The 18778-nt window shown below is 40.6% G+C and overlaps 3 protein-coding genes across 5 annotated transcripts in view; 2 read left to right on the top strand and 1 right to left on the bottom strand.

Annotated features, from left to right (window-relative positions):
• The window catches only part of LOC133636327 (zinc finger protein 37-like), a 497781-nt gene that overhangs the window by 210374 nt on the left and 268629 nt on the right, over window positions 1–18778 (bottom strand). The window lies entirely within an intron of this gene.
• Window positions 1–18778, top strand: part of LOC133636328 (gastrula zinc finger protein XlCGF57.1-like) — a 346899-nt gene that overhangs the window by 275787 nt on the left and 52334 nt on the right. The window lies entirely within an intron of this gene.
• The window catches only part of LOC133636352 (uncharacterized), a 31965-nt gene continuing 28226 nt past the window's right edge, over window positions 15040–18778 (top strand). The window contains exon 1 of one of the 2 annotated variants that reach the window (XM_062030326.1): window positions 15040–15240. The gene's annotated coding sequence lies outside the window, so the exon portion shown is untranslated. The remainder of the gene's footprint in view (window positions 15241–18778) is intronic. The other variant, XM_062030328.1, reaches the window with a different exon arrangement.

Below are 18778 nucleotides of genomic sequence, written 5' to 3'. Positions count from 1 at the left end.
ATAAATCAAATCACATCATATATTCCACTTTGAAATATTTTTTGGGGGAAATACTGCATATTTTTTAGGGAAAATATAGCATATTTTTGGGGGGAAATATTGCATATTGTGGGGGAAAATATTGCATATTTTTTCTGAAAATATTGCATATTTTTAGGGAAAATATTGCATATTTTTGGGGGGAAATATTGCATATTTTTAGGGGGAAAATATTGCATATATTTTGCGGGTAAAATATTGCATATTTTTTAGGGAAAATATTGCATATTTTTTAGGGAAAAATTAAATATTCTTTGGGGAAAATATTGCATCTTTTGGGGGAAAATATTGCATATTTTTTAGGGAAAATATTGTATATTTCTTGTGGAAAATATTGCATATTTTTTGGGGAAAATATTGCATATTTTTTAGGGGGAAAATAGTGCATATTTTTTAGGGAAAATATTGCATATTTTGGGGGGAAAATATAGCATATTTTTTAGGGAAAAAATTGCATATTCTTTGGAGAAAATATAGCATATTTTTTAGGGAAAAAATTGCATATTCTTTGGGGAAAATATTGCATATTTTTAGGGGAAAACATTGCATATTTTTTGGGGAAAATATTGCATATTTTTAGGGGGAAAATATTGCATATATTTTGCGGGTAAAATATTGCTTTTTTTAGGGAACATATTGCATATTTTTTGGGGGAAATATTGCATATTTTTTAGGGAAAATATTGTATATTCCTTGGGGAAAATATTGCATATTTTTTAGGGAAAATATTGCATATCTTTTAGGGGAAAAATTGCATATATTTGGGGGGAAATATTGCATATTTCTTGAGGGAAATATTGCATATTTTCTGGGGAAAATATTGCATATTTTTAGGGGGAAAATATTGCATATTTTTTAGGGAAAATATTGCATATTTTGGGGGGAAAATATCGCATATTCTTTTGGGAAAATATTGCATATTTTTTGGGGAAAATATTGCATATTTTTTGGGGGAAATATTGCATATTTTGTGTGTTTGCCATATTTGCCATAACGCTTTCTTTGATCTTATCCACAACAAGGGGACATGGAGAATACACATCGTTCCAAAAGTGATCGCTTGTTTCATGGAAGCCACCATGTTGAGACGTAGACAACTCATGAATATTAATGAGTATTATAATAAGGCTGCTCAACAGAGCTCTGTGATTGGTCTGTTGAGCAAGACCGTCTCCTCGACTGTGCTCAACATAGCTATTTGATTGGTCTGTTGAGGAAACTCTCTGCTCAATGATTGGTCTGTTGAGCAGAGCTTCTGGACTCGGAGGTGCACAAGCCTGGGAATACCAGGTGCTGTAAGCGTTTTGCTACGCTCCCAGCATAGGGTGCCCTTTCCCACTTTTGCTTTTGTCACAACGCAAAAGTGGGCATAAATAAATATCCATAACCCAACTTTGGGAGGTTGACATTGTTTTCTTATTATATTTGTACTATCATTCTATGTTTGTATTGGTGTAGGCCAGGGGTGTCCAAAGTGCGGCCCGGGGGCCATTTGCGGCCTGCAGGTAATTTTTTAACGGCCCCAGGGCACATTTTAAAAAAATATGATCGGAATAAATAAAAAACATTAAAAGTGGTATTTAAAGAGCAAACAGGTGAAATGTAACAAGAAAATGTAGCAATGTTTACTCTAATTACACAAAGCTGCCATGTAGGCTGTTTCTTTCTTTAAAAAATAATAATGAATCAAAATCAATGTCATTATGAAATATTGACCTATTCAAGGCTTAAGAAGTTTACCATCGCAATCAGCTGGTCTTGGTTGTGCTTAATAGTTTCCAGCAGGCTAAGGATGTGGATGACCTCAGGCGCTGTTGACAAACAGCAGTATAAAATTAACATGTTTCAGTGTTTATCCTCATTACTCATAATCCTGACATTAGCTATTGACCTTAGTTAATGACAAAAGTTATTGACAAAGTTTGAAGAAAATATGTGACTGCTTGTGAATTTGAATTTTTTCCAAAATTTGTGGCACACAATGACCATCCGGTATTTGTCAGTTATTGCTCACCAGAGCAGGAAATGTTGTCGGCCATTCTTCCCCCTCGCCATGTTGGCCTGTAGGCCAGGCTGGATCCAGGCTCCTCTGTCTGCCACATGTTGAGGGCTGCTGGTGAGGGGGGTGGAGGGAGTCGAGGAGGGACTGCCGTTCCTAGTGAGGTGGGCATTGTGAGAGAGCCATCAGTTAACCACGACTGATAATACCCAAGGGGCCTATCTATGGAGGCTGTGCAGCTGACGTCATCAGCCACGTGACATTAGCTTGGCGGCCATCTTGCCGGTCACCAGTTCACTGCCGGTCAACGACTCACACACGCTTTCTTGTTAGATCTGCTGCTATTTGAGCTTGGAAATGCCGGAAACCTGCCTGTGCTGTTGGATGTAGCAATAGACGAGGCGATAAACCAAATCTTAGCTTCGGATCACAGCGATTTGTCGTGAAATGATGGAAACCTACGATGTACACAAGGATATGCAATGAACACTTCATATCAGGTATGTAAACAAACTATTCGCCCCTGATTTGTTTCACAAAATGTGAAATAATACAATATGGGATGATACAAATATGATTGTTGAAATGCTGGGTGCATTTTTAGAAAGGCAGCAAGAGCAGCAAGGCAGGGAATGGAACGATTTCTTCAGTTCACCCCCCCCCCCCCCCCACCCCGCCTTATTTTTCATGATGCCTCATCTGATTGGCTTGAAAAACGTTATCAATGTAAATGTTGAGCTTCATATTGGAATTGAACAATTAATTCTCATGAGTGAATGCATTAGGAAATTTAAAAAAAATGATGATGGACCTTGTGAAACTATTTTTTTCGAATGAAGCATTTTTGAACAAGAGGCTTTTCGTTACTTCATTTGGCACAAAGTAAACGCTTCATTGGTAAAGTTTTCAAGCCATTGGCACAAGGTTAAAATGTTATTGGTAAAGTTTTCAAGCCAATCAGATGAGGCATCATGAAAAAATAGAAAAAAATAAAAAGGGTAGCAACTTAGACAGGACAGGTATCTGAATGATTTCACTCTATTCACTTTTTTAATATGTCAAGTTATGAAATGCCATTACAAAACAAATTGAACTGGGTATATCCCCATCAACAACGGGCTTAATTATTTATGGCAGTCATTATGAATAATGTGATTGTTTCAGGTGCAAAAAGCAAAGATCCACTATCCCCAGACTATGTGCCAAGTATATTTGAGCATGGCCAGTCACCTCACAAATGAATACTCAAATGTTCAATGGAGATCTTTGAGAGAAGACAAAATGTCAAGCAGCGTAAGAGAGAGCGCGAGAGGGCATTGGCAGCAGCAGCAGCACTTGTCAATATTTCCCAGTCTGTCCCTTGTGAAAATGATCAACTACCCGCTGGTGAAGATGTGGTGCACACTGAGATTGGAAAAGAAGGCAGCTTAATCCACTAGATGTTGAGGGCACCAGAGGATTAGCTGCTGTCCGTATCCATGTAGAGAGAGTTATTGGACTCGCAAGACAAAATGATGGAAAATATCATACCCATCTCTTTATTGTCATCTGATGACAGTGGTTTCACAACATTAGATAAAATTGTACAAGTGTCATGCGCACTTACAAATGTATCCGACCCAATTGTACCATTTGAGTAATGATGTTGCATCCATATTTTTTCTGTAATAAATACCAGGAAAGAATCTTACAGAAACAACTTTTTCTGTTTTACTTCCAACTTCTTACAGTTAGGGCAAAACCATCGTTGTGGGACTCGTTTTATGCCAAGACATTTCATGTGGAATGCTTTGATGCTGCAGTTCTCGGATTTACAAACCAACATATCCTCAGTGGGAGGGTTACGGCAGTAGCAAACAAACTCTTCCGAAGCGGATGCAGTGGTAGCAACAGATTGTTCTACCGTGTACACTTTAGCTAATAGCTCTGGCATAATACAACGGAGATAGAAATTGTCCATCTTGGCCAGTTCGTTTGCCAGGAAGGAATCATCAGGAATGATGCGCTGAATAAAGAGTAGATTGTCCTTCCATACGACAAAGTCACAGTACTTCCTGCCAGTACAATACAGTTGTGATTGTACTTGGTAATAATACTGGTGGTCTTCACGTAGCACGCAATTGCCGTTCGATTTCTGCTCCAAACAGACCGCCTTGGACTCACCAGCAACCTCTTCCACTCCTTTATCTTTGATGCAGAAGGGACACTTAATTTCGAGGCACCCTTTGCCACAGCAGTCACACGAGAGTAGCCCATCCGGTGATGCGCCAAAATATGGACGGTCGGCAGACATGTGGAATCCGGTTTCGTCAACGTTTAGGCCAGTGTGCCGCTGGGTCATTATCATTTCGTACCGCTTCCTTGCGTCCGACTCGTGATCGCAACCCCATCTAAAAATAAAAGGATGAATATAAACGTAAATATGAAAGGTAGTACTTTGGTTATAAGCAAATATAGTAAAGCGATTTGACAAACCATTTCAATAGGCAGAAAGAAGAAAAAGAATAGTGCGACATTTAAGGGATGACAGTTGATAGACAGATAAGCGAGAGAAAGCACTCATAACCATGTATTACACAATTACCACTTTTATGCAATCTGAAAGCTAACTACTAAGATTACTGACTGCCTTACTTAAGATTGTTAAGCACCCATAACCATATACAATTTACCTTCTTTATGAAGTCTGAAAGTTCATAAAGAAGAGTAGATTCAAATACGAACAATAAATACAAATTGAAACTACAAACAATAAATACAAATTTAAAATACAAACAATAAATACAAATTGAAACTAAAATGTAATTTCATTATATTGCAATGCAAATTCAATTTTCAAATTCAATTTCTCACCTAGTTGCGGCTGTTGAAAATCTACACCGTTCAGGATAGCAGATTCTCTTGATCAATGACTTGGATGGCTTTGAGACATTGGTCCTGGTCGTTGCCTTAAAATTGGAGGCCGTAATTCGCCCAGCTCTTTGTTGAAACCAAGTTGTTGATGTTGCTTGGCCCCTGGACTCTTCTTCAACTGCAGATATCTGAAAAACATTTGAATAAAAATTGTTTTCACTATGATTAGATTATTTGTAGCAGGTTGGAGAACAATAAATTATTTATGATATGTATATTAATTACTAGGTGCGAAAAAAATACAAACCTGCTCTCTGGTAATGGAATGTAACTTTTCCAGCTCCAACCGGCATTTCAGTGCAAGTTCATCTGGGCTGAGTTTCATATTGCCAGAATCGTACAGCTGTGAGAGAGGTACAGGAAGCTTTCGCTTCACTGCCCTTGGCACAAAGTTGTCAGCATAGTCAGGGACAATGCTCAAAATTGCTGGTCTTCCACCGCATTCAGACAAAGCCTTGTAAAAGGCAGCTTTCTGCTCTTCAGTTGGTGGAGGAACATTCAGCAGTTTTCTCGCAGCACTTTCCTCAGGAGTTGAAACTTCGGACTTTCGTTTCTGGGCTGGACGGGCAAAATCGATATTGCATCCTTCAGCATATTCTATGTGCGATGCTGATGGTTTCAGCCACTGACAAGGTAGTGATGTGCATGGAGTGGCTGTCTTCATACGTATTAATGTCTCCAGGGCGAACAGGGATGCTGCTGAATGTGAACATGTTTCACCCAATCCAGCCATGCAGGTACAGTGGCAGCACAGGATCTGACCATCTTTCGCTATTGCTACCCAAGGTCTGAGGGGAGGATCATCCTCCATTGAGAGTGTTTTACCTGAAACAGATAATATGACATACCTTATATTATTTTCAGTCCCTAATTTGGATATACTATACAAGGCTAGACCTCTTACTGTCCATTTATGCATATTTTACCTGGCATTTGGTAAATTTTCTCATGAATCATTCATTAAATTAGCCTGAAAATTTAAACCTGGTTCATTTTGAGCAAGAAACCAAAATGAATTATCAAGCATGAATTCTAAAAATTATTTTTGTAGAAACTGTTTCATAAACTCTATACTGAATAGTTGGAAATTATGTAATGTTGTTTTATTGTAGGAATTAATTTCTCAGATTTCAATATGAAGCTCCTGGAAACAGTTTTTTACAAAGCAATTTTTGATAGAATTTTTTTATAATATTGTTTGGTCACATCCTTAAACTGAATACGATACATTTTCAGGCTAATCTTTTATTACAAAAAGCCTCCTGTTCAAAAATTTTTAATTAAAAAACTGTTTCACAAAGTCTATAATAGTTTTTTGAAATTATGTAATGCATAGAGAAAAATTGGAAAATTTCAATATGAAGTTTGTGAAACAGTTTTTTAATTAAAAGCATTTTTGAACAGGACGCCTTTTGTAATTAAAAAAAAGCTTAACAATGTCAGTTTTCATTAGAATCACTTCAGTAGTTTTTTCACAATCACACTGTTACTGCCACGCGGATTTGTAAACAGACAGTAGGCTCTTCTGTGTGGGCTTTTTCCTTACCTTGGTCATGAGAAGAAATCCATTCTTGTTTGGAATCTGCCATATCAGCCCATCATGCACAAAACCTGCTGTAAAATACTTGTAGGCATCCAGACTCTTGTATGCTTTAAGGTCCTTTCCAGTGTACGGAGATGGTGAATCGACGAGGTCATTATAAATGTCTGGATATGAGAGATCAGGCAGGTCGGCTGTTGCAAAATGCTCAGGTGATTTTAGCATGCTTCTCGGTAAAAGGTACGGATCCTTTGTGCCAACAAGGTTCAACTTCTCTCGGTAACGTTTCTTGGACTCTTCATCCAAATGCACAACTTCATTGGATAGCAAATCAGCCATAATTCAGATGAAATCGGTGAAAATGTAGCGCAGAAATCAAACTGAATCTGTACGAACACGTAGGAACGAGCTGACCGGTTGACCAGCAAGATGGCGGCGTAACACAAAGTCACGTGATAAAACCACGTGACTGCAAAGCCTCTATTACCAACAACTTTTCTGGTCAGTACCACAACACAGCGGACTCTGCTGCTCTTTTTGGCTCCAGTGGACTACACATAATCCACCTTAATCTGAACAGCCTCTCTGGAGCCAAACTCGACCAAATCAGAGAAATGTTCCTCAACACGAAGGTAAAAATCTTGTGTTTCTCTGAAACCAAATTTGATCAAAGTATTTCTGACTCAGAGATAGAAATAGAAAACTTTTTGGTTATCAGAAAGGATAGGAATAAACACGGTGGGGGCGTTTGTATGTGTATTCACCAAGATATTAAATGACATAACTCGCACTGATCTTAACCACAATGACCTGGAATCTGTGTGGGCGGAAATCAATTTAAAAACTTTAAGCCGACTGTTTACAGACCCCGCTAATCAGAGTGATTTCTATAGGGCTTTGGAAGAATGCTTGGCAGGGACAGACAACGTGGAGGGAAAATTATAACTGGGGATCTGAACACAGATATTCAACGCAAAGATGCGCCTGTCTTCAGATCCTTCAGCAAGTTTTGTAATCTGCACTGTCTTTCCCAGCTAATAACACTACCTACAAGGGTGTGTGATTCCACCCAATCAATCATAGATCTCATTCTCACTTCAGACCGGCCTAAAATAAAAGATAGTGGGGTCATGATTTGTGGTCTTAGCGACCACTATCTAACCTTCTGCACCCGCAAAATAGCTAAACCAAAGCCAATGGCCACATAAACAGCCCAATCCAGATCCCTCAAAAAATACTCCAATGACAATTTCAATTTAAAATTAGATGAGTGGGACTGGTCCCCTGTGCTCGCGAGTACCCTGGTCGATGTAGCTTGGGATCGCTTCAAAATAGCGTTCCTAAAGATACTAAATGACATGGCTCCCGTGAAAACAGTCAGGATCAAAGCCCGCTCGGAACCATGGATGAATCCGGACCTATTAGCTGCCATAAAGACAGAGACCAGAAAATACTCTGAATACCAAAATGTAAAACAGAAGTAGATAAACAACCCAATAATATCAACCTCAAAATACTCCTTTCAACTCTCAAAAAGCAATGCAATAAATTAAGAAATAAGTCAACCAACCTGACTAAATCCTTAAAAAAAATTACTTTAACGACAAAATAGAGCTCTGGAAAATTCTCAACAACCAGCTTCCTGGTTGCAGCCAGAAACTTAAAACAAGACTCACCAACATCAGCATCAAGGAGGGTGACTCCCTCATTACGGACAACATGGAGGTAGCTAGCAGACTTAACATCTTTTTCACCAGCATAGCCGCAACTCTTGTCAACAAGCTGTCCCACCACTCTGGTCGCTTTTGGTGTAGAACACATTGAAGCCTTCTACAGAAAGCTAGGAGTATCCAACGATGATTCAAATTAGAAATGGTCACAGCTGATGAGGTGTTTAAAAAATTGAGCGCGCTCCACCCTAACAAGGCCACCGGCCTTGATAATATTCCCCTCCAGATTCCTCAGGGACTCTGCCTCCATCATTGCCCCGATCATCACGCACATAATAAACCTATCAATTACACAAGGCCAAGTACCAAAATATTTTAAGATAGCAAGAGTAACTCCCCTCTTTAAAAAAGGAAGCAAATTGGAACCTGGCAACTACCGACCTGTTTCTATTCTCAGCTCCATTCGAAAGTAATGGAGAAAATAGTGTATGAACAGGTCGATAGTTACCTTGCCACTAATAAACTCATGTACAAATTCCAATCCGGCTTCAGAACTAACCACTCCACTGACACATGACTTCTCTATGTGAGCGACCACATCAAACATGAGGTGGACGCGGGCAAATACTGCGGCATGGTCATGCTGGACCTTCAGAAGGCCTTTGACACCGTTAACCACGCTATACTGTTGGATAAGCTCAGAGCAATCGGATTTAAAAAACCTCATGGAGCTGGATGCAATCTTACTTGGAGGGGAGGGAGCAGGTGGTAGAGGTGAACGGCACCGTGTGTCCCCCCCCCCCCCCCCCCCCCTCGGTGAGCTGTGGAGTCCCCCAAGGAAGTATATTGGGACCTTTACTGTTCCTAATATACATAAATGACATGTCATCGGCATGTGACTGTGAATTGTTTTTGTTTGCGGATGACTCGGCCCTGCTGGTATCCGGCAAGGACAAGTCCCAGGTGGAGAAAATCCTCAGTGCTGAGCTCTGTAGAACCTGCACCTGGCTCGCTGACAACAAGCTATCCATACACTTGGGTAAAACAGAATCCATCCTGTTTGGGTCCCACTTCAACCTTAAGAAAGTCAATGACTTCACCATAAAAGTGGGTGACATTGTTATCACCAGGAAAGATGAGGTCACCTACCTAGGTCCATTGTAGAGGCTAACCTTTCCTGTGATAAAATGGCAACCAAGGTAATCAGAAAGGTTAACCAAAGAGCCGAGATTTCTCTACAGAATCTCCTCTCTGGTCAACAAAAGCACCTTGAGGATTCTGGCGGGAACTCTCGTTCAACCCTTTTTCGATTACGCATGCAACTCCTGGTACCCTAGCACCTCCAAAACCCTCAAATCTAAACTCCAAACATCTCAGAACAAGCTAGTCAGGTTACTTCTAGACCTCCACCCCAGATCCCACCTCACTCCTACCCACTTCTCTAAAGTGGGCTGGCTCAAGGTGGAGGACAGAGTTAAACAACTTGCACTGAGCCTAGTCTATAAAACCCACTACACCTCCCTGATACCGAAGTACATGTCAAACTACTTCCTTAACGTAAATGACCGCCATAACCACAACACCAGGGGAGCTCCACTAACCACGTTAAACCCAGATTCCGAACTAACAAAGGTCTTAACTCATTCTCTTTCTATGCCACATCAATGTGGAATGCGCTCCAACAGGTATAAAAGAAAGGGCATCTCTATCCTCCTTCAAAACCGCAATAAAAGTTCACCTCCAGGCAGCTACAACCCTAAACTAACACCCTCCCCGGATTGCTAATAATCAAATGTAAACAATCAAATGCAGATACTTTTTCTTATGCCTTCTGATCCCTCTCTCTCTCTCTCTCTCTCTCTCTCTCTCTCTCTCTCTCTCTCTCTCTCTCTCTCTCTCTCTCTCTCTCTCTCTCTCTCTCTCTCTCTATGTCCACTACTTGATGTCCATATCCCCACCCCCCCACCCCACCCCCCCTCCTGATTGTAAATAATGTAAATAATTCAATGTGATTATCTTGTGTGATGACTGTATTATGATGATAGTATATATGATAGTATATATCTGTATCATGAATCAATTAAGTGGACCCCGACTTAAACAAGTTGAAAAACTTATTGGGGTGTTACCATTTAGTGGTCAATTGTACGGAATATGTACTTCACTGTGCAACCTACTAATAAAAGTCTCAATCAATCAATCAATCAATCAAACAAGCTAAGCTAACCAGCAGGCTAGGCTAGCAACGTCAAAGTGCACTCAGACTACTGTATCCGCATACAAACAATTAATAAGGACGTTACTCTTTTAAACGACATACATGTGCACATGGACGTTGTAATTAAGAACAAGAAACCATGTGTGTGGCGTCGCGCGGGTCTCGCTTCCTGTTGGGTGGGGTCCGTGCCCGTGTGGCCCGACCTTGCGCTGTGGGGTCTCTGTTGGCGACTTGATGTGTGGTGGCGGCGCGGCGCCCGTGTCTGGTCTGGATACTGTGTCTCGGTTGTTGGGCGGTGGTGTTTTGTGCGGGTTTGGGTTGGGGTGGGTGGGGTCTTTTGGCGGGGGGGGGGGGGGGGGGGGGGGGGTCTCTTGTTTGCGTGTTGGCGTTTGGGCTTGCTGGTGGGCTGGCGCTGGCTGGTATCTGTGATCCTGTTGGCGTGTGGTTGCCGGTCGCGGTTTTTTTTTGATCGCTTTGATTTGATTGGGTGGTGCTGGCTGTCTGGGGGTGTTGTGGCTGCTGTTTCTGCTGCCGTTTGTTTGTGGTGTGGGCGCCCGTGGCTGCTGGGTCTGGTGCAGGGGGGTGGCTGATGTTGTGACTGGTGGCAGCGCGCGCGCGTGGTGGTTGTCGGGGCTGACAAACTGTGTATATGTATGTGTATGTGTGTGTGTGTATGTATGTATGTATGTATGTATGTATATATATGTGTATGTGTATGCATGTGTATGTGTGTGTATGTGTACGTGTGTATGTTTATGTATATATATGTATGTATATTTCTGGGGGTACGTTCTGGGCCTGCCTGTCGGGTGGGGGTCGGCACCTCAGGCTACTGCATCCGGACTGTGTGTCTGGAGCTCCTGGGTCCCGCCGTCCATCCCTTCCGGGTGACCGTCTTGGTTGGGGCCTGCTGGGTCTGGTCCCTGCGTCTACTGTGGTGGCTTGGTGCTGCAGGGTATTCCAAGGTGCTGCGAGTCGGCCAGTTGTTGGGGTAGCGACCTTGTGTGTCAGCATGTCTGTGATCTTCTTTTAATTATTTTTTTATTTATTTATTTATTTATTTTTTTTATAAATAGATTTAATTATTTATTTATATTTTTTTCCTTTTTTTTTTTTTTTTTTTTTAATATATTTTATTAATATTATTATTATTATTATTATTATTATGTATTTATTTATTTTATTTATTTATTCCCCTACCTCAGGGGGGGGGACTCGGCGGGGCGGTTGCTGGTTGTTCCATCTCCATCGTTGGGGTCCCTGCGGTGGGGTGGGTGGTTCCTGTGGCCCCGTGCTGGGTGGTCCTGTGGCGGCCGGCTTGGGTGGGGTGGCCGTGGGCTGGCCTCGCCGCGCTCTCCGGGGGTGGGGGGGGGGGGGGGGCTCGTGGGGGCCCTGTTGCCGGTGGGGCGGGGGGGGGTCTTCCCGTCCGGTTGCGGGGAGTCTCCGGGCCCCTCGGGCGGGGCGTCCCGCCTTTCTGTCCGTGTGGGGTGTGGTCTCTCGCTGGCTTGGGGTCTGGCTGCCCCCTGTTTTTCTCGTGCCTTGTCCTCTGCCGGGTGCGTCTGTCTGCGGCCTGCTGCTGGCCCTTGTGGGCGGCACGGTGGGCCAGGCTCTGGGGTTCCTGTCGCTGTCCGGCTTGGCTGCGTGGGGGCGGTGGCCCCTGGTTCCCTGGGCACCACACCTACTGTTTGTGGGACGGGTTCTCGGGGAGGCTGGGGCCGTACTCTGGCTCCCGCACACACTGGGAGTCAAATGTATTGTACATGCAAATTCTCATATACTCACACACATACATACACACATACATAGGTACCTACGCTCCCACATACATATACAAATAAATACAGTACATATTTACACACTCAAAGTTCGTACATCCACACGCACATTCATTATACAAACATACTGTATACACATACTGTACATATACATTCACTGTAAAAACATACATATACACATACTGTACATATACATTCACTGTACAAACACACACATACATATACTGTACATATACATTCACTGTACAAACACACATTTACACATACTGTACATATACATTCACTGTTCAAACACACATACTGTATACACATACTGTACATATACATTCGCTGTACACACATATACACATACTGTACATATACTAAGGCTGCAGCTAACGATTATTTTTCTATCGATTAATCTATAGATTATTTTTTCGATTAATCGGTTAATCTATAGATTATTTTTTCGATTAATCTATAGATTATTTTTCCTTTTACCGATTATTTTTTTATTCAAAATGAAGATAAAAAAATAAATGTAGGCCCGTTTTTTCAAAAGGCATGGCTTTTATTTACAAAAAAAAAGAAGTATGGCCACTCAGTCAACATTGACAACAACATGACTAAATATTCTGTAACAATGTAAACATTTAAAACTTTTAACATTTAACAAAATTAAAAGTAGCTTATTTGCTTTTTAATGTGCAAATATAAAAGTCAACATCCAGTGCAAATCTTAATATTCTGCAATAGTATAAGCATTTCAAAATTAAAAGTATTGCTTATTTTGCTTTAAAATGTGCAAAAATAAAGATAAACATCCAATACAAAAAAGTGCAAAACGAAATATTCTGTAACAACAGTGTAAACATTTCAACAAAAGTGAAAGTATTGCTTATTTGCTAAAATGTGCAAAAATAAAGATAAACATCCAATACAAAAAAGTGCCAATCTAAATATTCTGGAGCACTGTAAACATTAAGTATTGCTTTTAAAATGTGCAAAATAAACATCCAGTCCAACACAGTACACAATAACCAATTCTACTCATTCCAGTGAGTGTCTAACAGTTGTAATGAAGAAAGGTTAGCATGTCTACATGCTTTGGTTCTTTTCTTGTTTACAATATTCCCAGCAGCTGAAAATAGGCGCTCAGAAGGGGTCGATGTGGCTGGAACTGAGAGCTAATTAGCCTTCACCTCAAGCCAGGACTGCGAGTGAGCTGAGCTGCAGTTTAAGTTTCTAGAAGGTCAACGGGCTCATAGTGATGTTACTAGTAGTTGACTGGGTGGTGTTTATTATCATTTGGGGAGAGTCTGCTGCCTGATGCTCACCTGCTAAACACCTATCTGCTCCACGCTGAAGCGCTGACTACATGCGCTCTGAATACGCACTGCTGATTGGCTGATAATGCTTCGTGTGTACCAATCAGATGGTTGTGTGGGTGGGACAATGCTGCGTGTGTACCAATCAGATGGTTGTGTGGGTGGGACAATGCTGCGTGCTGAGACAGAGGCAGACGGAGCAAAGCAGCTTGTTAAGACTTTAGTTTTAGCTTAGAAACTCGTTCGGTACACCCCCGTACCGAACCGAAAGCCCCGTACCGAAACGGTTCAATACAAAACACATACCGTTACACCCCTAGCAGATACAAATGACACATTCATGTTTTTGTGTAATGATGACAACGTATGCTCGCACGGACGATTGACTAGTTGATGGTTTTCTTTTCAAATGTTCGTTCATAGCCGTTGTGCTGCTATGATAGGCCATTTCCGCTCGACACAGTGTGCATACAACAACATTATTAGGCCGTTTATTGAAATACTCCCACACTTTTGACCACTTTTGGCATGCTTTTCCCCCCTCGCTCGCATCGTCTTCTTTGATCGTCTGCTTTGCGCTTCGCCATGACGGTAGTGTGACGTCATTATGCGACGCGTCGACGCACAAAAACGGCGTCGACGTATTTACGTAACCGATGACGTCGACTACGTCGACGCGTCGTTTCAGCCTTAACATATACATTCACTGTACAAGCACACATATACACATACGGTACATATACAAGTACATATGCACACATACACTCATGCACATAATCACGTTTCATCAAACGTATATTAACGTTGTTGCCCTAGGGTAAACTGGGTATAACACATGGCACACTGACAAAGCTTAACCTATTGTTACTATAACAATCTACAAGGTTAAGGTTGCTTCTCTTTCTTCCCCTCCATTTTTCTGCATTCTTTCGTATCTCAAGTTATCATGAAGTATATGTATTGTTGCATTTGAACAATTGTATTGTTGATAATAAAGGTAAAGTACTGGTATTGTTTATTATCAATAGCACTATTTCTATTGGTATTCATATTGCTCCATTTTTAGTGTAATAATGCTCATTGTCATTTCTGTATTTTTTTTTTTTTTAAATTTTCGCTAACTGCTTATTTGCTATTACTTTTACCATCATATTTGTACATGTCGTATTTGCTGATGTTGCTCTGTTGTTGTTGTTGTTGTTGTTGTTGTTGTGTTTGCTGTTGTTGTTTTTGTCTCTCTGTCTAATCCCCCTCTTGTCCCCACAATTCCCCCCTCTGTCTTCCTTTTTTTCTCTTTCTATCCCCTCCTGCTCCGGCCCGGCTGCACCAAATGATAATATAAATACATTTAATAAAGTCAAAATACAAATAAGGCAACAAGAGAAGTATCCTACACTTCTCCTTTGTAAAGTAAATCTGAACAGCCGATATGGGCATCTACATCTACTATATGATTTGCCCGAGAAGCTGGGCAGGACATTATTAAAAAAAAAAAAAAAAAAAAAGAAAAAAAAAAAAAGAACAAGAAACCATAATAACCAAAACAAGGTATTCTCCGTCAGACGCCATCTTGTTTTGTTCTTCCTCCTGTGTGACGTCAGCGAGGTGTTCTCAACCGCGGAACAAATGTTGTCCAAACACGTGTTTCACTGGGACAATAGTGAGTGGTGCACACTTCCTCTGCCCAGCCACAGAACAAAAAAAGTCTCTTTTAAGAGTTGCTGGTGTAACAATAAGAAGAATATATTCCACTCCTCTCTTGTACATGCGGCTTATGAGGTAATATAAATTATATATTTTTATATTATTTGTCTTATTTACCTGATATGTTGTTCGAAGCTAACGTGCTAGCGTTAGCCCGCTAGCAGGCCTTTGTAGCAAATGCGAGCGTTTTTTTGAAGAGTGTATTTTATATGTTCTCTATGAGAATTACATTGACTTATTTAATACTTTAACTGTTTTTTTATGTATAGTACAGTCACGCTTAACATCATTAAATATTTGTTACTAGAAAGGAACGAACGTCTCGTAATTTAAGTCTGGAATAAGTCACATGGTATAATAATAATAATAATACATTTTATTCGGTATAGCGCTTTTCAGTGCACTCAAAGACGCTTTACAGGATGAAATCCTATCTCAGCTGCATTCGGGCGGACATATCATATGTTAAATCAACTGATTATAGATGTCCGATAATGGCTTTTTTGCCGAAATCCGATATTTGGATAGTGTCCAACTCTTAATTACCGATACCAATATATACAGTGGTGTAATGAACACATTATTATGCCTAATTTCGTTGTGATGCCCCGCTGGATGCATTAAACAATGTAACAAGGTTTTCCAAAATAAATCAACTCAAGTTATGGAAAAAAATGCCAACATGGCACTGCCATATTTATTATTGAAGTCACAAAGTGCATTATTTGTTTTAACATGCCTCAAAACAGCAGCTTGGAATTTGGGACATGCTCTCCCTGAGAGAGCATGAGGAGGTTAAGGTGGCGGGGGTGTATATTGTAGCGTCCCGGAAGAGTTAGTGCTGCAAGGGGTTCTTGGTATTTGTCCTGTTGTGTTTATGTTGTGTCACGGTGCGGATGTTCTCCCGAAATGCGTTTGTGATTCTTGTTTGGTGTGGGTTCACAGTGTGGCGCATATTTGTAACAGTGTTAAAGTTGTTTATACGGCTACCCTCAGTGTGACCTGTATGGCTGTTGAGCAAGTATGCATTGCATTCACTTGTGTGTGTGAAAAGCCGTAGATATTATGTGACTGGGCCGGCACTTAAAGGCAGTGCCTTTAAGGTTTATTGGCGTTCTGTACTTCTCCCTACGTCCGTGTACACAGCGGCCTTTTAAAAAGTCATACATTTTACTTTTTGAAACCCATACCGATAATTTTGAAACCAATACCGATAATTTCCGATATTACATTTTAAAGCATTTATCCGCCGATAATATCGGCAGTCCGATATTATCGGACATCCCTAAAACTGATTCTTGTTATTACGAATACACTATTTGCACAATTGTAAGTGATTAATGCTTATTCAGTCAGACAAAAAAAAACATTTAAATAAATAAATGTTAAATATTAAAAATGGCTTTAAAGGCCTACTGAAAGCCACTACTAGCGACCACGCAGTCTGATAGTTTATGTATCAATGATGAAATCTTAACATTGCAACACATGCCAATACGGCCGGGTTAACTTATAAAGTGACATTTTAAATTTCCTGCCACACTTCCGCTTGAAAAAGCCTTCGGGGGATGACGTATGCGCGTAACGTAGCCCGAGGAACAGAGGTATGCCTTCCCCATTGAATACAATACAAAATAGCTCTGTTTTCATTTCATAATTCCACAGTATTTTGGTCATCTGTGTTGGTGAATCTTTTGCAATTTGTTTAATGAACAATGGAGGCTGCAAAGAAGAAAGTTGTAGGTGGGATCGGTGTATAGCGGCTGGCTGTAGCAACACAACAAGGACTACTCACTTGGATAGCAGACGCGCTAGCCGATGCTAGCTGCCCACCGGCCACCGCGCGGATGATCGGGTGAAGTCCTTCGTCATGTCGTCGATCGCTGGAACGCAGGTGAGCGCGGGTGTTGATGAGCAGATGAGGGCTGGCTGGCGTAGGTGGAGCGCTAATGTTTTTATCATAGCTCTGTGAGGTCCGGTTGCTAAGTTAGCCTTAGCGTCGTTAGCAACAGCATTGTTAAACTTTCCCAGGCTGAGAATTATTAACCGTGTAGTTACATGTTCATGGTTTAATAGTATTGTTGATCTTCTGTCTATCCTTCCATTCAGGGATTTATTTATTTTGTTTCTATCTGCATTTGAGCCAGATGCAATCACGTTAGCTCATGCTAAAGAGCTTCGTCGATGTATTGTCGTGGAGATAAAAGTCACTGTGAATGTCCATTTCGCGTTCTCGACTCTCATTTTCAAGAGGATATAGTATCCCAGGTGGTTTAAAATACAAATCCGTGATCCACAATAGAAAAAGGAGAGAGTGTGGAATCCAATGAGCCAGCTTGTACCTAAGTTACGATCAGAGCGAAAAAAGATATGTCCTTCACTGCATTCTAGTCCGTCACTCTAACGTTCCTCGTCCACGAATCTTTCATCCTCGCTCAAATTAATGGGGTAATCGTCGCTTTCTCGGCCCGAATAGCTCTAGCTGCGTTGAAAACAATAGGAAAATATGAGGGAGTGAACAACTGACAACGTCACGCTACTTCCGGTAGGGGCAAGGTTTTTTTTAAATCTGAGACCAAAAGTTGCAAACTTTATCGATGTTGTTCTATACTAAATCCTTTCAGCAAAAATATGGCAATATCGCAAAATGATCAAGTATGACACATAGAATGGATCTGCTATCCCCGTTTGAATTTAAAAAAATTCATTTCAGTAGACCTTTAATATACTGTACACAAATTCACAAATTGAACATGCGTCAATATTTTGTTTGTAGTCAAATCATGAGGTACCCAAATATTCTAAAAAAAATATATGTATGTATATATATATATATATATATATATATATATATATATATATATATGTGTATGTGTATGTATGTATATACAGTATATATCAGGGGTGGGCAATTAATTTTTACCGGGGGCCGCATGAGCAACCCGAGCACTGCTGGAGGGCCACATCGACAATATTTCAATTAAATTTTGCTCAATATTATTTTTGATGTATACCGTAAGATAAATAATAATAATAATAATAATTAATAATAATAGTAATACTTCAACATAGTGTATGTAACAGCATTCCATGACTAATATAAATAAATTAACATTAATAATAAATGACAGTAAAATAAGCACACGTATGACTGAGGAGTCATAGTGTAACTTTGTGTGATGTTTGAGTTGTCCGACTTTTTGTGTGGCCATAAACGCACCAGTGGTTTAGTGCTATGCGTGTTGGTGACAGATGACAAGTTGGTTTTGGCCTGGTTTGTACGGCAGAAAATGACTAGTTTTTCGAGATAGAAGTGTTTTACTTATGTTTTTGGTGTGGTTATGGCCGAATATAAACAGTTTTGCTCAATAAAGTGATCGATATAATTCCTGTCCTCGAAGCATCTCGATAGACGTTACAATAATTGAACGGTGTTCAATTGAACGGTGTTGACGAACACCGTTAGGGCCGCTTGTTGTCACTGTCACTCAAAGTTGCATTGCAAAATTACATAGAATAAATATGTTTATTTTGTTTAGAATTCAGATGGGATTTGATTTGGTGCGCGGCATATATTTGCTGCGCGCAGCAGACGCTTGAGCAGTGCGCAATT

Source organism: Entelurus aequoreus, linkage group LG20 (genome assembly GCF_033978785.1).
Source record: "Entelurus aequoreus isolate RoL-2023_Sb linkage group LG20, RoL_Eaeq_v1.1, whole genome shotgun sequence".
Lineage (NCBI taxonomy): Eukaryota > Metazoa > Chordata > Actinopteri > Syngnathiformes > Syngnathidae > Entelurus > Entelurus aequoreus.
The sequence above is the reverse complement of the archived record's forward strand: the minus strand, read 5'-3'. Positions and strand labels throughout refer to the sequence as shown.